Source organism: Capsicum annuum, chromosome 4 (genome assembly GCF_002878395.1).
Source record: "Capsicum annuum cultivar UCD-10X-F1 chromosome 4, UCD10Xv1.1, whole genome shotgun sequence".
NCBI classification, from domain to species: Eukaryota; Viridiplantae; Streptophyta; class Magnoliopsida; order Solanales; family Solanaceae; genus Capsicum; species Capsicum annuum.
The window spans coordinates 483,693-500,424 of record NC_061114.1 but is presented as its reverse complement, the minus strand read 5'-3'; positions in this window follow the sequence as shown (position 1 = coordinate 500,424).

The following is a 16,732-nucleotide window of genomic DNA, read 5'->3' as shown; positions in this document are numbered from 1 at the left end:
AATTAGAATATGTCTATTGGAGCTATATCAGGATTAGAATAACAAAAAATATTCTTTTTGGCGTATATACTAAGTTGGGATCTATCCTTCCCGGGTGATACAATAAAAACTTGGAAGACACGAAATCACATAAAACAGTCCACAAACACGCTCCAAAACAGTCCACAAATCACTAAGATCCTTGGATCGATTGGAGACCTCTCTCGGATTCACAAATACAACAAGAATACAAGATGAACAAGGTGTATTTCACACCAAAACAGCAACAATACGTGAAGAACAAGATGAACACAAAGTCACAAGATTCAGATTGAACAATAACAATAAGAACACAAGATTACAACACAAACACTAAACATGATTACAAGAAAGTAAAGGGATAGATAGATAGACCATTGTTGGTATAATATTAAGAACCAAAGAATATGGTACTCTTGGACCCTTAACATTACCACACAACAAAAATTCATCTCTTACGAAGACACAAGATCGGATTCCACCTCCCAAGCATCGACGTTTTCAAGCAAAATGCAAACACAAGTGATTCGACACTTGTATAAGCACTAGTTTCGGTTGGTGGCTTTTCCAACCCCTAACTATGGTGTTTCAAGACTTACAAGACTTACAAATATTATCCAAAAACTAAGTCTAAAAACCCAACAATGTTCCTTTTATAACTATTACAAAATATAAGTTAAAATGACAAAAAGGCCCTTCAATAAGTGGGCACCCATCTAGTGTAATTTATGGGTTGATTTGGGTGCATTTTGGGCCTCTTTTACACTTCAATTGCATATGCCAATGCTCGGGTCCAGCAAGTACTCTCTCCCACTTTTAAAATTATGTTACTCTCTCTCGCTATTAATATAGATAACATAGCCGACATTTACAAAACATTTTGTGTATATATTAGGATTTTTGTAATATATTTAGGGAGTTGAGATTTTTGGTAATATTGGAAACATAAATTGTGTATTTGTGTAGTTTTTAATTTTCGTTTTATATCGGGTCCAACAAGCACTCTCCTGGGTAACCTCATTAATAGCTGGGGGCAAGAATCCGAGGTAGCCTAATGATCAACAAACAAATCAAAGACGAGTATTTTTGCTTTATATTGTCTCTAAGTGGTACAAAGCACCTATATAGTCGAGAAAGGGAAATAGCAAATTTTTCTTTAAACACTTAAATCAATTACACATATTGTCACCGGAGTATTTCATATTTTCTAAGGAAATATTTTGACAATAATAAAAAAGGTAATAGTAAATAATAACCACTAGTATCCTTAAATCATGCGGGGTGAGGGGGCTGGGTGGGAAGGAATTAATTACAGTTTATTTGGTGTTTTCCGAAAAAATGAAAAATAATTAACCATCAAACCCAAATCAAAATATAGCATTTCCCATTTATTAACCTTTTCCTTTTTTCTTTTTGTGAAATGTGCATGTGACATTAGGAAATAAAATACAGGAAAATATCCATACAAACATTCAGAAGAAAATAATAATACCACATCACATGTGGACCCCACAATTATATCAGTCAAGTCAAACTCCCCTCCTTGGCTATGCTTTTGTTTGCTTCCCCTACCACTGTCGTATTTAAGCAGTTCTTCCCCCGATGTTTTCTCTCCTCCTTATCACTTGTGAAAATGGTGTTGAAGAAGCAAAAATGAAGGAAGGCGGAGACGAGGGTGGAGAAAGTGAATGGAGGAGTTGCAAAGGCTGCTGAGAAAATGAAGGGAGTTGCAGAGGATGTGCATTACCGAGGAGTGCAGAAGAGGCCGTCGTGAAAATACACTGCAGAGTCAAGAGATCCGAGGAAAAGATCCAATGCTTGGTTAGGTACGTTTGACACGGCAAAGGAGGCAGCGCAAGCATGTGATACAATGAAGATTTAGTTCTAATGTGTGAAAGCCAAGATGAATTTCCTAATTTCGATGGACGAAATAAATCAAGGTCACCGTCAGATCAATATTATTGAGTTATCGAATGTGGTGGAGGCAAAGGCGGCGGTGATGGTCAAATTGCCACCACAGCCACCACATTTGATGACTGATCAACAATACTGACCTGACTGGGAGTCCGATTCATTCCGTCCATTAGATTCAAAAATTTGTCTTGACTTCCACACTCCGAAACTCAATAACAATCGTATCATACGCCTACTCCGAATGTACGTAACAAAACATTGCAGTTCACAATGCAGAGCTGCCAACTACCTCTTTGTTTACCTGTGAGAGCCAACATAGAAATACTATATATCCTAAGTAGTACCCTTTCCATAAAGGAGAAATTAGATACCCTTTCCAATGCTTTTCACAACGCAGAAATGCTAACTGCCTAAGCTAGGCCGTTTGTTGTTAGAATATTTATCCTAGAACGAAAATGGAAGGAATATACTAATACACTATAGGTGAGTCAAAGAATATGCCTATTTGAACTATATCAAGATTAGAATAATAAGAATATCCTTTTCCTTATATAATAAGTTGGGATCTATCCTTCCCGGCCACCTAATTAATATCTTGAGGGAAGAATCCGCGGTAGCCTAATGACCAGCAAACAACTGAAACTCGAGTATTTTTGTTTTATGTTGTCTCTAAGTAGTATTGAGCACCTATTTAATGGAGAAAGGGAAATAACAATGACACATCACATGTGCTTTTGTTTGCTTCCCCTACCACTTTCCTATTTAAGCAACTCTTCCCTCCTACGTTTTTTCTCTCATCCTTATTGCTAGTGAAAATGGTGCCGAAGAAGCAAAAAAGTGGGAAGGCGGCGACGAGGGAGGAGAAATTGACCAGAGGAGTTGCGAATTTAAAGCCCTCAGTGCTTAATAAATTATTGAAAGTCATTTCCATCCATTGAGAGTCATTTTAAAAAACCAACAGTTGTTAGTTTCCCTTTTCTCCCTTCTTTGCTTCCTTGCATTTTCACTTGTTGAAGACGTAAATAAAGTTTTTTGTATTCAACACACAAAGCTTTTAGCTGAGTTGGTCGCAGAATTTCAACATGGTATCTTCTAAGCAAGTAGTGAAACTAGAAATTTTGCAAAGAGTGTTCTCAGCGTAATTTCCAGGGAAGGATATTCAATTGTCTTGTGCTGTACTAGATTTTCCACTCCTTTATTTATGTGTGTGTTTTCGAGATTGCAGACATTCTTCATTCCCTATTGCAGACATGGAAAGCTGGAGTAGTATCAAATATATTTGCATCAGTAGTCCTGTTTTTTTATTCACCAATTGCAGTAATGAAGTAAATAATGTGTGTTGTATTTAACAATAAAGCCTTAAGCTGAAATGGTCGAAAAACTTCTGAAGCAAGACTTATTTAGTTACAAACAATAGGAGTGGTTGGAAACTTGGAATGCGAGACCTGTTTTGTTCTATGAGTCATCTCGTAGGAGAAGAAGATTAAACGATTTCAATGGAAAAACAAAACCATTACAGATTGAAATACTCTTGTTTGCAGTTGGTATATGGCCCTAATTTGGAAGACAAGTCTCTCGCAGAAATTGTGATACATCAGGAAGAGCTAAGTTACTCAGATGAGAAAATGTAGCGTTTGAGTGTGAAGAGATGGAGGACTCGGAAGAAGAGACGAAATTTGAGTCTGAGATAACTAATGATGAAAATGAGGTATCTCTTCGAAAATAACTCTCACAAACTATGGAAGAATTCTTAACTTTTTTAAGGAGTATTTACGTTAAGTCAGTTCAGTTTTTTCTTCCCGAATTAGTTATTCTGTCTTTAAAATAATGTATGTGCACTTCCCTGTGGCAAGCCAATCATTTCTTATTACTCCGCAAGCTTGTTAATTTTGTTTTCTCATCTGAGCCCTAGTAATAATTAATAATGTTAGTGTAACCTCTCACTTTTGTTAAAATCTCCTGCTTCTCCATCACTTTTACAAGATGAAATATCTTCTTTCTCTTAAAAAAAAATGTTGCTCTCAAGAATTGGTTCAAGAAAACAAGTCTAATCCTTCTCCAGATCTCAAGATCTTCAAACACTTTGAGGTATGTAGAACTATCTCTCTGCATCTGCACAGTTCAAATTACTCTTAACATGTCTAGGTTCTTTAATTAAGTTATCGGGGAAATCAGGAGTTTCTTTATCTTCATCCATCATGTTAGTTCTTTAAAAAAAGTTTTCTGTAAATCTGGCAAATCACCGCAAATAAAGAATACTTATTCATTTTTTTTTTTTTTTTGTGAAAATCATAAAAGCCTATTTTGACAGAAGCATTGTTCCATTTTGTCTCTTAAGCTGATACCTATTCCGGATTGTATGTTGACATGCTAAATCTCTTTAAGTTTATTAAGTATGTGTAATTATTAGTTGCCTTGGTTGGATATGGTTCTTATCATCAATAACAAATCAATAGAAATTATAATGACAAAAAGAAGCTAACAGAAAAATAAGAAAGTTATAAGAGCACAACAACTTTCTAGCAACAAAAAAACTAAACAACTTAAGTCTCAACAAAGAAAACTAATTACATAATCTGTTGATCGAAGCAGACATCTCCTAGCACTTTTGAACTTCTAAGCATATCTACTCTTTCTTTAACTTCATTTCATATGAGTTGGAAGATCTTATGACTTATGAAATCATGTATTCTATAAAATTCTTGAACTTCAATATTTATTAATGGAATGATTTGAATTTTTGCGATGATTACTGAAGTCTTTTCACTAATGGTTATGCTAAAAAAAGTACCCTTTGAAGTTACTCCATACTTTCCATCATACTATGAAGCCTTTAACTATGCTAAAATGACTTGAATCTTTCAAAATATTTAAAATTTTCATTATGTTATGAAATCTTTTTTTTAGAACTGACATGATAATATGGTGACTTCTAACATTATGAAATTTCTTCAAAATATCCTCATGTATCATATATAATATCCATAATCTTAAGCTACGCTAAAAGTGGCATGAACACATCCATAATCTCATTCTTCATAAAGTTATAAGAATTTAGATCTTATGAACCATGACAAAATGTATTATGATACTACTTTCCATGAGTCTCCAATAACATTAATGAATTATGTAACTTATCAAGTATGAGCCTAAAATGGCTAGTTCAGAATTCATGAGCCTAAACTGGCTAACTCGAGACATGTGCCTAAAGCAGCTAACTTATGAATACTAGTCAAGAAAGACTAAAAACATAACTTTATGAGACTAATAAAGCTAACCTCTGAACATGAATTCGTAAAGATAACATCATGAGCATAAGGGAGTTAGTTAGCTGACCATGAAGTCATAGGTTCAAACGACAAATGCCCGAAACTATATTTGCCGACATAGGATAGAGATCATTCTGCAAGTCGAATGACTTTTTTTTTTTTATCATGTATCCTGAAAAGGGGCTAACCATGGATACTTGCTAGCAAATTATTTCATGTCACGTCCTGTGCCCGGCAAGGTATAGGACGGCTTAGCTGATCGGGCAGAGATCAGACTCCATGCGATCACATGATGGTTTACTAATTTCTCCCATAAATAATCAATGGAATTTATATCTACTTTACTTGGTCAATTATAAATTTTACTTTACATTCTTGTTCCTTTCCAGATGTCTTCACTTATATTTCAATTTTATTGTTACTTCTAATCTTTCGTTGTACTACCCTTCTGCAATGGTTTTACATACCAATACATTCCACGTATTGACCGTCTTTGGTGCTACATCATTTCATGATGTAGGTTCTGGCTCTCAAGTCCGCGGTCAGGCGCCTTATTAGGATTCCTAACTTTTGCTATTGGTGAGCCTCTTTCCTACCAGGAGGTTGGATGAGATATGATGATTTTTTTTTGTATTTTCTTTCCTTTCAGTATTAGTACTTATTAGAGGCTTCACAGGCTGGTGTAGTTGCCAAATAAACTTTTAAATTTCTAGTCTTTATCATGACTATTAGTAGTGTATAAAATTAAGTGGTGTTAATAAATAGTGATGATCTCCTTTAAGAAATCTTATTTCAATCTTATATAGTTTCAGTTATACTATTTCATGTTGGTTGTATTCTCATGTGTTATGGTAGAATGTTCGCTCGTACTAGAAATAGTATCGGGTGCGTTTCATATCTTGGGCCTCGGCTCGGGGTGTGACAACTTTTTTTTCCACTCCTTTGTTCATGTGTGTGTTTTCGAGATTGTAGACATTTTTCATTCCCCATTATTCTGACTCTCTATATGCTCATCATCTGATTTGAAGGTTGTCAGAAACTGAATCCTTTTCACGGCCATACCGAGTCTGACAATGGGTAGTTAGTTAAATAAGCTTTTGATATTGCTTTTGCAGTTCAGGTGCTTTGCCAGTTTATGCAACTGCCTAAACCACCTCAGATATGTTAAAATCTCTCCCGGATTGGGTATTTTCTTCGCCACAGGGAGTCTGGACCCGCTTGAAGCATTACATTGTGATAGCAAGGCTTCTATACAGAGAGCCTCTAATCCTATTTTTCATGAAAGGGCTAAGCTTATCGACATTGATTTCCATTTTGTTATGGAGAAAATCAAATAACTGCTGATTCAACCTCAATATTTGGAAACTCATTCCCAAATCATGGGGTGGGGGTGGCGGGTATGCTAATCCATGTTAGAGCAGTGCAGTTAGTTATAACTGTTTTAGATTAGTTGTTAGTTAATTGTTGGTTGTTAGTACAGAACTGTTCTTTAGTTAGGAACATGAGACCTGTTCAGTTGTATGGGTTATCTTGTTTCCAATTGGTTTTCTTACTGGCATAATTTTATTTCTGTAGATGACATAGAGGATGTCAAGTTTTAGAGAACATAATTTTTCTTCAAGGTCCATTTTTTTAGTGTAATAAAATGTTCTTAATAGAGCGGAATGGAAACCTAAGATTCATTCCATACCAACTAATGTGTGATCGAGGCAGAGTTAACTATATGACTACAAATCTACATATCTGTTCGAGTAATGGTGTGCGAGACAATATATACAAGTAATAAAAATAGCAAATGCTGCAACGGATAATAATAAGAATAATGCTACAGAAGGAAAGAAATGAGTCAAGTCTAACTAGAGTTTTAGTATATCCAGTTTGTATCCTCTGTTGCATGGCACTCTTGTACCTCAGAATAATCAAAAGGAAGGTGTCACGACCCGAACCGGGGACCTGGCCGTGACGAGTGTCCGGAACCATAAAGGCCCGAAACACCCCTATCTTTCTGGTAGTCATGCACATAATTCCTATGATAAAAAAAATGCGGAAGATAAATAATATTACGGAAACATGGTCAGGAATCATACGAAAGCAATAATGGGGAATAATGTCCCACAATTTCCACACAACATCTCTATAACGTCTGCGAAATCTCTACTACATGACTGAAATAAATATCTATCTGAAAATTGGGACAAGGCCCCCAGTAGACCCAAAACTAATAAATGATAAATGAAACTGCCAGATTTCAGGCTTCCGAAATATAGAAGGCTCACCAAGTGACTCTGCGAATCTGTCTGAGGAAATCTACTGATTTTCTGGACCCTTAGATTACGCCTCTGAACCTGGGATGGAAGGGGGTCAATACAAAAGTACTGGTACGCAAAGATATGAAAACAAAATATAATATTTTTATAAAATGTAGTTGAGAGCCATTATAAAGCAATTTCATATCAAATCACTTGAAAACACATGGGTGTAATGTAATTGTTTTCAACAACAATGCAATGCAGCTAAGCTAGGTGGAATACCATACATATCACATTTACACCAACTGTCAAACCTCGGTTGCCGCTGAGATTAGAGTATAAGTGAGGGAAAGACACACAAGATCACACAGCAGGGTGTCTCGACCCAATGGTAGTGCACAAGATCACAAATCAGGGATCCTAACCATAGTCCCAATTTGGGAATAACATAAAGTCAGGTACGCAAGATCACAAAGCAGGGTACCAAATTCCCATGTCGGCAAACACGGTTTCCAGCGATGAGCCCTTACACTCAAAGGCCTTCTTTGGGTATCCACCTATCTCATGAAAAATTAATGCATTCAAATTTCATCTGATTCAATCACATATCATATTCTGTAGGGTATCGTCATACTCGACTTGCAAGCCATCAATATCACATCATTCTTCTCATTCAACCATTGTATTCAACATGTTTCAACACAAATAGCCCTCTCGTTTTCAAGTCAAAATCATATCAATTCTCAAAACATTTCATGTCATGGTTTTCAAGATGTTTTTAAATAATTTACATCATATGAACATTTAAAACAAATTCACATCAAGAGAGGGATTCCATATCATTCATCCTCTCAAGTTAACATCTTTTTGGAATACATGCATATACATATATCACATAGCAAATCACTTTGGCAGTAGGCCTAAGGGCCAAATCAATATCATAAAACGTTTAAAACATAATCATGTTCGTAATTTCAAAACCCCTATTTGAAAACATGAATTTTTAAAGCCCATGAGATTTTTGAGATAACCCCACGTACCTCAATCACTACGAATATTAGGTGTTTCTTGAAGCCTACGTTGAGGGGATTCCAAATATGCAATTAGTTTCTAAAACCCACAGTTGAATCTTGAGTTGCTTGGGTTTTTATTTTAAAATCCTAGAGAGAGTTCTTGAACAATTTTGATGAATGAAGGTGTATTTTGGGGTCTTTGGGAACTGAATTTCGTGTTTAGGGCTAAGTAAGGGTGGAAAAGGACCATTTTGCCCCAAAAATGGAGTGTTTAAGTCACCTGAAACCTTTACATAGGCGCTGCCTATGCTATCGCCTATGTTTACATAGGCACCGCCTATGCTATCGTCTATGTTTACATAGGCTCCACCTATGCTATCGCCTATATTTACATAGGCGCCGCCTACTACTTTGAAAGGCCATAACTTCTTGCTCGGGTTCCGGATTTTAGCAAAATTGGTATCGTTGGAAAGCTAACTCGAAGACCTATCATTTGACACATAGTAGGCTCTCTAATTCGACAAATACAGAGAGTTATGGTTGATGGAAGCTGACACAAATTACAACGTCCACTAAAACTTAATCGATCAAAATAGTTTCAACTCGTCCTTGAGTTGAAGGACTTCTATTGGATAAATTCAACCTTGAATGGATTCACATACTACGCAAATATTTAACATGCCAAATTGGCATAGGATTTATGGCTTCGGGATTATCAACGCATCGAAATCATGGTTTTTATGCTAGCCTGAAATGCGGGTTGTTACTGAAGATGCACGTATCTGTCTAACTATAGTTTTAGTACATAAGCTGCGCCCAAGTAACAAGTAATAATGTTAATTTTTATCCTTGAGTTTGGCTAGCGTTGTATAGGTTTCTTTAATGTTCTTGACTCGGAAAATTGAGGCTTGAAGATCAGATTTCCCAAAAACTTTGTCCTGGTCAGTTACTTGGTAAATAATAAACCGTTAGTTACCCAAAAAATATAATGTTAGTCCTTCTTTAGGACACATTTTGCAACAGAAACTACTGCATCAACACTATGCTCAAGATCCTATTCGTCCAGGACGCCCGTAACCTTCGTCTGCTTCTGACATGCCAGAACAGGCAAACCTGTTGTTTCTTCATACAGAAAAATTTGCACCTAGGGCAAATTCATGAAGGAAAACAGATGCAATCTTTGATTGCTGATACGAAAGTGGAAACTCCGAGTATTACCATGAAAGGTGAAGTTGGCTTATTGTAATTACCTCCAAGTAACAGCCAGGGTTCGTATGGCCCTTGGATGTGTCAACATATTACGGAAGCCGTAATATTCTCTTCTGGAAAATGAAATATGTATATAACATTGGCTGTTATATTAGTAGCTTTTTCAATATTGAATACATTGAATATCAAAATTATGGGCTCAAACATAATAGTTGTTGATATGTTAGTAGCGTTTTCGACATATATCTACATTCTGTATCGAATGTTACAAATCCCGGTGAACCAATAGCTGACACTAGTTACATTTTGATTTGCCAAAACTAAGTCCCTATTTGTTATGATGTAATAGTCAGCATCTTAATATTAAGTTGTCCACTGGTGTAAAACAAAAATAATACCCCAACCAAGAAAATCTTTAATTGATGTCCTTAAATATGTTTTTCTCTTAGTGTATGACTGTATGTCATATCCTAACAATTCAATTAATATAGACTAGAAAAAGTTTTTATTTTCATAACTTAATTCAATGATAGGAGGAAAAAGTTAATTTACTCTCTGATTTGGAGTTTTCCCAAAAAACTAAAAATAATAAACCATCAAACCCAAATTAGAATATAGCATTTCCTATTTATTATTAGCCTTTTCTTTTTTGTCTTTTTGTGAAATTTGCAAGTGGTATTAAGAAATCAAGAGCAAACATTCAGAAAAAAATAATAATAATAATACCACGTCACATATGGCCCCCACAAACTCCGTTCCTTGACTATGCTTTTGTTTGGTTCCCCTATGCTATATGAATACAAATAGGTTGCTATACAGATAACCTCTAATCCTATTTTTCATGCAACGAACAACAGTGGATTCAACCTCAATATTTGCGAAGTCATTCCCAAATTGCCGATTTGCTCACCAAAGGCAGCAGGATTGCTAATCTATATTAGAGGAGTGGAATTAGTTATACTGTTCTGGATTAGTTGTAGTTTGTTATGTGTTGGTTATCATCATTGTTTGAACTACTCTTATTTACAACAGTCTATCTCAGTGGCGTATATTTTATTCCTTTAGATAACATCGGTGTTTTGTTTTACAGAACTTCTAATTTTTATATAGGTCAAATTTTCTTAGTGTAATAAAATGTTCTTAATAGATTCATTCAATATCCTATATATGTGCACATCACTCTTGTACCTCAGAATAATCAAAATGAAGGTGCACTTATCAGTCTAACTATTGTCCTAGTACATCAAAATCATGTACCCACAGAGGTTGCTAACCATTTTATGGGACGATCAAAATCCGCAAAATAATGAAAATCCAAATAGAACCATGTACCCAGAACCAAAAATTTTTTGTAACTAACTTTCTAACAACCTAACAGCTGGCGCAGATGGCACCTCAACAGACTCGAACCAGGTGCTTCCTGAACATCATGTGGAAGATACACCCAATGAGTTCAGTCAAATTTCCATCTTACCTTTCCGACAACTCTGGGATGACAGATCAGAACACAAAAGCCGGACCAGTGCATGCAAGATGTTTTATGTTATATCGAGCAGGTATAAATTTGACATATCCTCACATGGGTCCTCCACCTTGACTAGATTTATAACAACAAAACAGCATTGGTTCCTACTTGTCATAAACGTTGTAATTGTTACAATAACCAGCTTAACATGTCATTATCTCAATGAAAACAACTTAATTGGATCTATCGATCCCCACATCAATTGGCAACTTAAGAGACCTTCAGGGTATGCACATGACTAATAACAAAATTACGGGTTCAAGCCTAATATATCGTTCTAATTTTCTTAGTGTAATAATATGTTCTTAATAGATTAATTCTATATCCTACTTTGCACAGCACTCTTGTACCTCAGAATAATCAAAATGAAGGAGCACTTATCAGTCTAACTATAGTTTTAGTACATCGAAATCATGTACCCAGAGAGGTTGCTAACCATTTTATGGGACGATTTTATCTACGAAATAATGAAAATCCAAATAGAACCATGTATCCGCACCAAAAATTGTTTGTAACTAACTTTCTAATAACCTAAGAGACCATCAGGGTATGCACATGACTAATAACAAAATTACGGGTTCAACTTCTATGATTTTCAATACTGAATTCATTGTAATATCAAAGTTACGGGTTCAAGTCTAATGGTTGTTGCTATTTTAGTAGCTTTTTTCATATATATATATATATATATATATATATATATATTCCGTATCAGAAGATATAAATCCCTATGAATCCATAGCTGACACTAGTTAAATTTTGGTTTGCCAAAACTAAATCCCTATTCATTATGATATTGTAGTTAGTACTGTTTAAGTTGTTAAACAAAGAAAGTAATAAAGAAAATCCATTCAATTCATTCTTGCTCCTCCAGTGAGCATCTTACATTTGGTTATAAAACTTAGAGAAAGACTCCTTTTTGAGTCTTCTTTCTTGAACAAATTAAAGTTATTTTATTGTTTCTTTACATGACTTAATTAATGAATTAAGGAAAGCTATTCCTTTTTTCCTTAGTGTGTATGGAAAATTCTCATAAAAAAGATTTTTGTAGATTTTAAAATCAGAAAGAGAAAGAGACCTCTTTGCTATTTAAAGTCTCAAAATCACATCATTACTATCCATATCCATATCTATATAGTATTAACTAGTATAAGTTCCCGCGCGATGCGCGAGTAAATAGCGTAGTATTTAGATAATTAAAGATTTCAATGGCTTATTCTAGTTTAAAAAGTAATTGTTCAGTATGTTTAGTATAATAGAATTAAATTATTTGTATTTGATTAAGAAATTGTTATCTGATTTAGAAAAATGGGGGAATGGACGTAACTAAAATGTGAATTTGAAATTATTTGACATTGAAATAGTCATTAGAGTTTTATTCAATTTTTTTAGTCATTTAGGACACTAAAAATACTATTAAATAGAATATTAAAAATGAAGTATTTTATTTTTAAAGAAGTGGCATAAATGAATAAAATTATATATAATAATGTCATGAGTATGCATATATTTAACGTATGAAATAAGTATTTAATATTTCTATATTCATTTACATTTATTTATTTTTTATTAATATTAAATTATTCTTACATTAATTATTTATAAATTTTATTATTTTCTTATCTAATGTAAAAATATATATATTTTTATAATTTTATGACTAAGCAAATGAAAAAGAAATCTAGAAAAAGACTAAAGAATGGTAAGGCTAAAAAATTAGAGTAAATTATATAGAGGTATACGTGAGTGCCTACGTATTATTATTTTGTTAAAAGAAATAATATATATATTTTTTTCCTTTTCAAGAAATGTTATATATGAGTTAAATTGATCTAAAAGTAAAATATAACGCCCAGGCCATATATAATTATAAAATTTATAAAAAGGTCCAGTCCAAAAGATAAAATATATTAAAAAAAGATTATATCCATATAGATTGTTCTAGATTTGGGAAAGTACTCTTGTCAGCATTTCTTTTTGTCCGAAAAGTCTTTTATTCACCATCATCACAATTTGTAAACTCCATATTGTAAGATAGTTTTTAACAAAAATGTTTTATTTACTTATTTGGAACAAAAAATGGTAGCTGAAATTTCTTTTCTCTAAGATATATCGAAGTATTTCGATTTTTTTATTATTGGTTCTTTGAATCAATCCAACCTATTTATTGTTAAGTTTGTATAGATCTTTGAAAATAATCTCCATTTGTGTTGTTTGGTATATATGTGATTTGCGGACTTCGTAATGTCTGGTAAGTTCTCCTGTTATTGTGATTTTCTTTTCCTCATTCTAGATTTGAACTTGCAAGTGAAATCTATGGTTTATTTGTTGTTGAATTTGTTGTAGATGTTGAAAAATATTCTCTAGACATTCGTCAGTATATGATAAATGGTCTCGGTAGTTTGGCAAATTCTCCTCTTTTTGTGTTTTTTTTTTAAATTTTAATTTGAGCGTGTAATTGAAAGCTATGATTTTTATTGTAAAATATTTTGTAGATGTTGAAAAATAATATTCTTATTTTGTCAGTTAGTATCTGATTTCATGGACTTTATAATGTCTGGTATGCTGTCCTATCTTCATACCAGAAGTAACCACCACAATGAACACATTCAAATATTTGATCGTCTACATCTCAGTAATCTATTAATCAAATAGTCAAATGTAAAGTTATTTTGAATTGTCAAATTTTCATGAATATCAATTATATATAAAAGATCATAACAAATTTTCATACCTTCATTATCAATACATGAACATTCTACATCAACCTCTATAAAATGAATATAAGAATCATATTAATGCCAGTTAAAACAAATAGAAAGTATGTTTATGAAATTGTTCTTATTTGTGTTATGATATACATACCTTCGTAATCATGTACACTTTCAGCCATATCATTATTTTATACATTGAAATAATTAGTAAGTATGATAAGTAGAGAATTCAACAAATTAACCTTTACTTATTTAAACTAAAATAAAATCAATTGAAATTTAATTTTTTATGTCTTAAAACATTTATTAACCAAAAATATATATATACCTGGTCCTTCATCATCAATATTGTCAGCGTCAACTTTTACTCATATATAAAAAAATGCACGTCAATATTTTTATTGAATCAAGATATAAATATATATATATATATATATATATATATTAAGCTAATTTAAACATTAACCTTGTAATAATGGCAATTCATTTAAATCTGATAAAAGATGACTTTTCTGCGCAGTTGAACATGATGCCACATATTGCATATCAATTTCTTGTATTAGATTTTGATGTTTTAACTTAGCATGAGATGCTGAAGAATGCTCATTGCTCTTTATGGCTTTAATATGTGAAGCATAGGAACTTTAACAATTTGTGAAATCTGTCATAGTTTGTATTCCTCTCCATTTTCTTAAATCATTCCCTTTGATAGGTGCAGATTTAAAAAGATCTGTAAAACCATTAATAATAAATATCATAACATATTTGTAAGTATTTAAAAAATTAAATAATGAACAAAAACTATTGTAAAGAAAAAGACATATCTGTCATGTTATTATATTTATGAATGTTATAAATTTAACCAATAAGATTTGTCAATGAATTGTGTTGAAAAGATCATACCATTGTTATTAGATGATGCTTTAAGTCGTTTATGATTCTGTATGCTTATTCTATTCTTTCTGGCAAGTTTTTTTTCTTTGTCCATATCAGATTACATAGAAAATGAATATGATATGAAAAGTTACAGAGTAAATTTGAAATTAAATTGCAGGCAGTAAATAAATATTATAATAATATGTCAAATGAAAGATGATACTTGGGTCAATCAAGAGATCTTTTTTTTTTTTTTTTATTAATTTTGAGTTGTTAAATTTCTAAAGATAGAAATGATAAAAAGATATGTACTGCTGCAACTATCCCACAAAGGTATGCAAATATTGAAAGGACGAATTTTAAAGTTTAATATAAAAGTGTAGTTTTCTGATATAAAATAACTGCTATTTTTTGAAAACTGAAATTTTAATTAAAGATAACATAAATTCCTCTGTTTTATTGCTTCATATTCATGTTTTAATTCAATAACATTATTCATATCCTACACACATGCTCTTAAAATTAGGTGTTACTAATGCAAAAAAATATTAACATGTTTAAATAGTGTAGTTTTTATAATTGATATAATGGGAGAAAAAGACTATTTTAGATGGTGAATTTCAACCTCTCTAAATATATGTTACTTGTTGGCACTAAAATGAAGTTGAATAATATACACAATGTTACTACAGTTTTTCAGATTAGTAGAACATTTTTTTAGCACTATATACATATAACTGATGTCACTGTGTCCAATTATAAATATAATTTTGCATGTTATAAAAGTGTTGAGGTTCTCGAAAGATTTAAACTTGTTGAGATTTTTTATAGAAATGGTCATGTTGTTTAATCGCTGTTCATTTAAGTAATATTTTTGGTTGCTTTTGTACAGGATATGCTGAAATGATCTTTTTTGGTGCTATCTTTATTTGACCGGTTCATACTTATGGTGAGTGATTTTGTTAGTTTAATCTTGCCCGAAAATGTTTTAATTAGGAATCCTTTGACGCTACAAATTTGAAATTTATATGCTAATAAATTTCAAATACTGAAAAAAATATCTATTTTCTCTTCGGCAGATGGAACATTAAGTTGCATTGCCTACATTTTTTAAGATTAAGTACTTCATATAACTAATGTCACTATGTTCAATTATAAATACAGTTTGAAATGATACAAAATATGTTAAGGTGGTTGAAAGTTTTAAACATATTGACATAATTGTATGAATTAAGTATTTAGATAGGGTGGCATGCGATTTTACACCTGTTAACAGTTTGATGAACATATTGTCATGGTTTCGTTTTTCAGGATCAATATGTGACATGGCCTTACAAAAGACAATGTTATCTGTGTAAATAATTTAAATTGGAAAGATCTGCTAGCATGATATAAAATTAAAGGATTAACTTAAGATAGAACAAATTTGGCATAATTTCTTGGTTCACTTGCAGATTAGTTACTTATTTGGTACTTCTTTCTACAATATCTGATATAACCATGAAAATACAGGAGTAAACATCATCTCCTAAGTGGTGGTCCTTCATTTGTGTTGGCCAACAATATACTGAAGCTATATGATGTTTACGCCCAAGGTAGAACACTTATTCGAATTTATAAGCCACTCTTTAGTCTCTTTATTGTGTCGAACTTGTGATCTGATGAAATATTTATAGATATATGGACTGATAGAACAAATTTGGCATAATTTCTTGGTTCACTTGCAGATTAGTTGCTTATTTGGTACATCTTTGCAATATCTGATCTGACCGTGAATATACAGGAGTGAACATCATCTCCTGAGTGGTGGTGCTTTATTTGTGTTGACCAACAATAAACTGAAGCTATATGTTTACATCAACAGGTATTTGTTTGCCATACAACTCACCTTTGGGAAACATTTCTGGATAGCTTTTATCACAATTACCTAAAGGTTGTACGATTG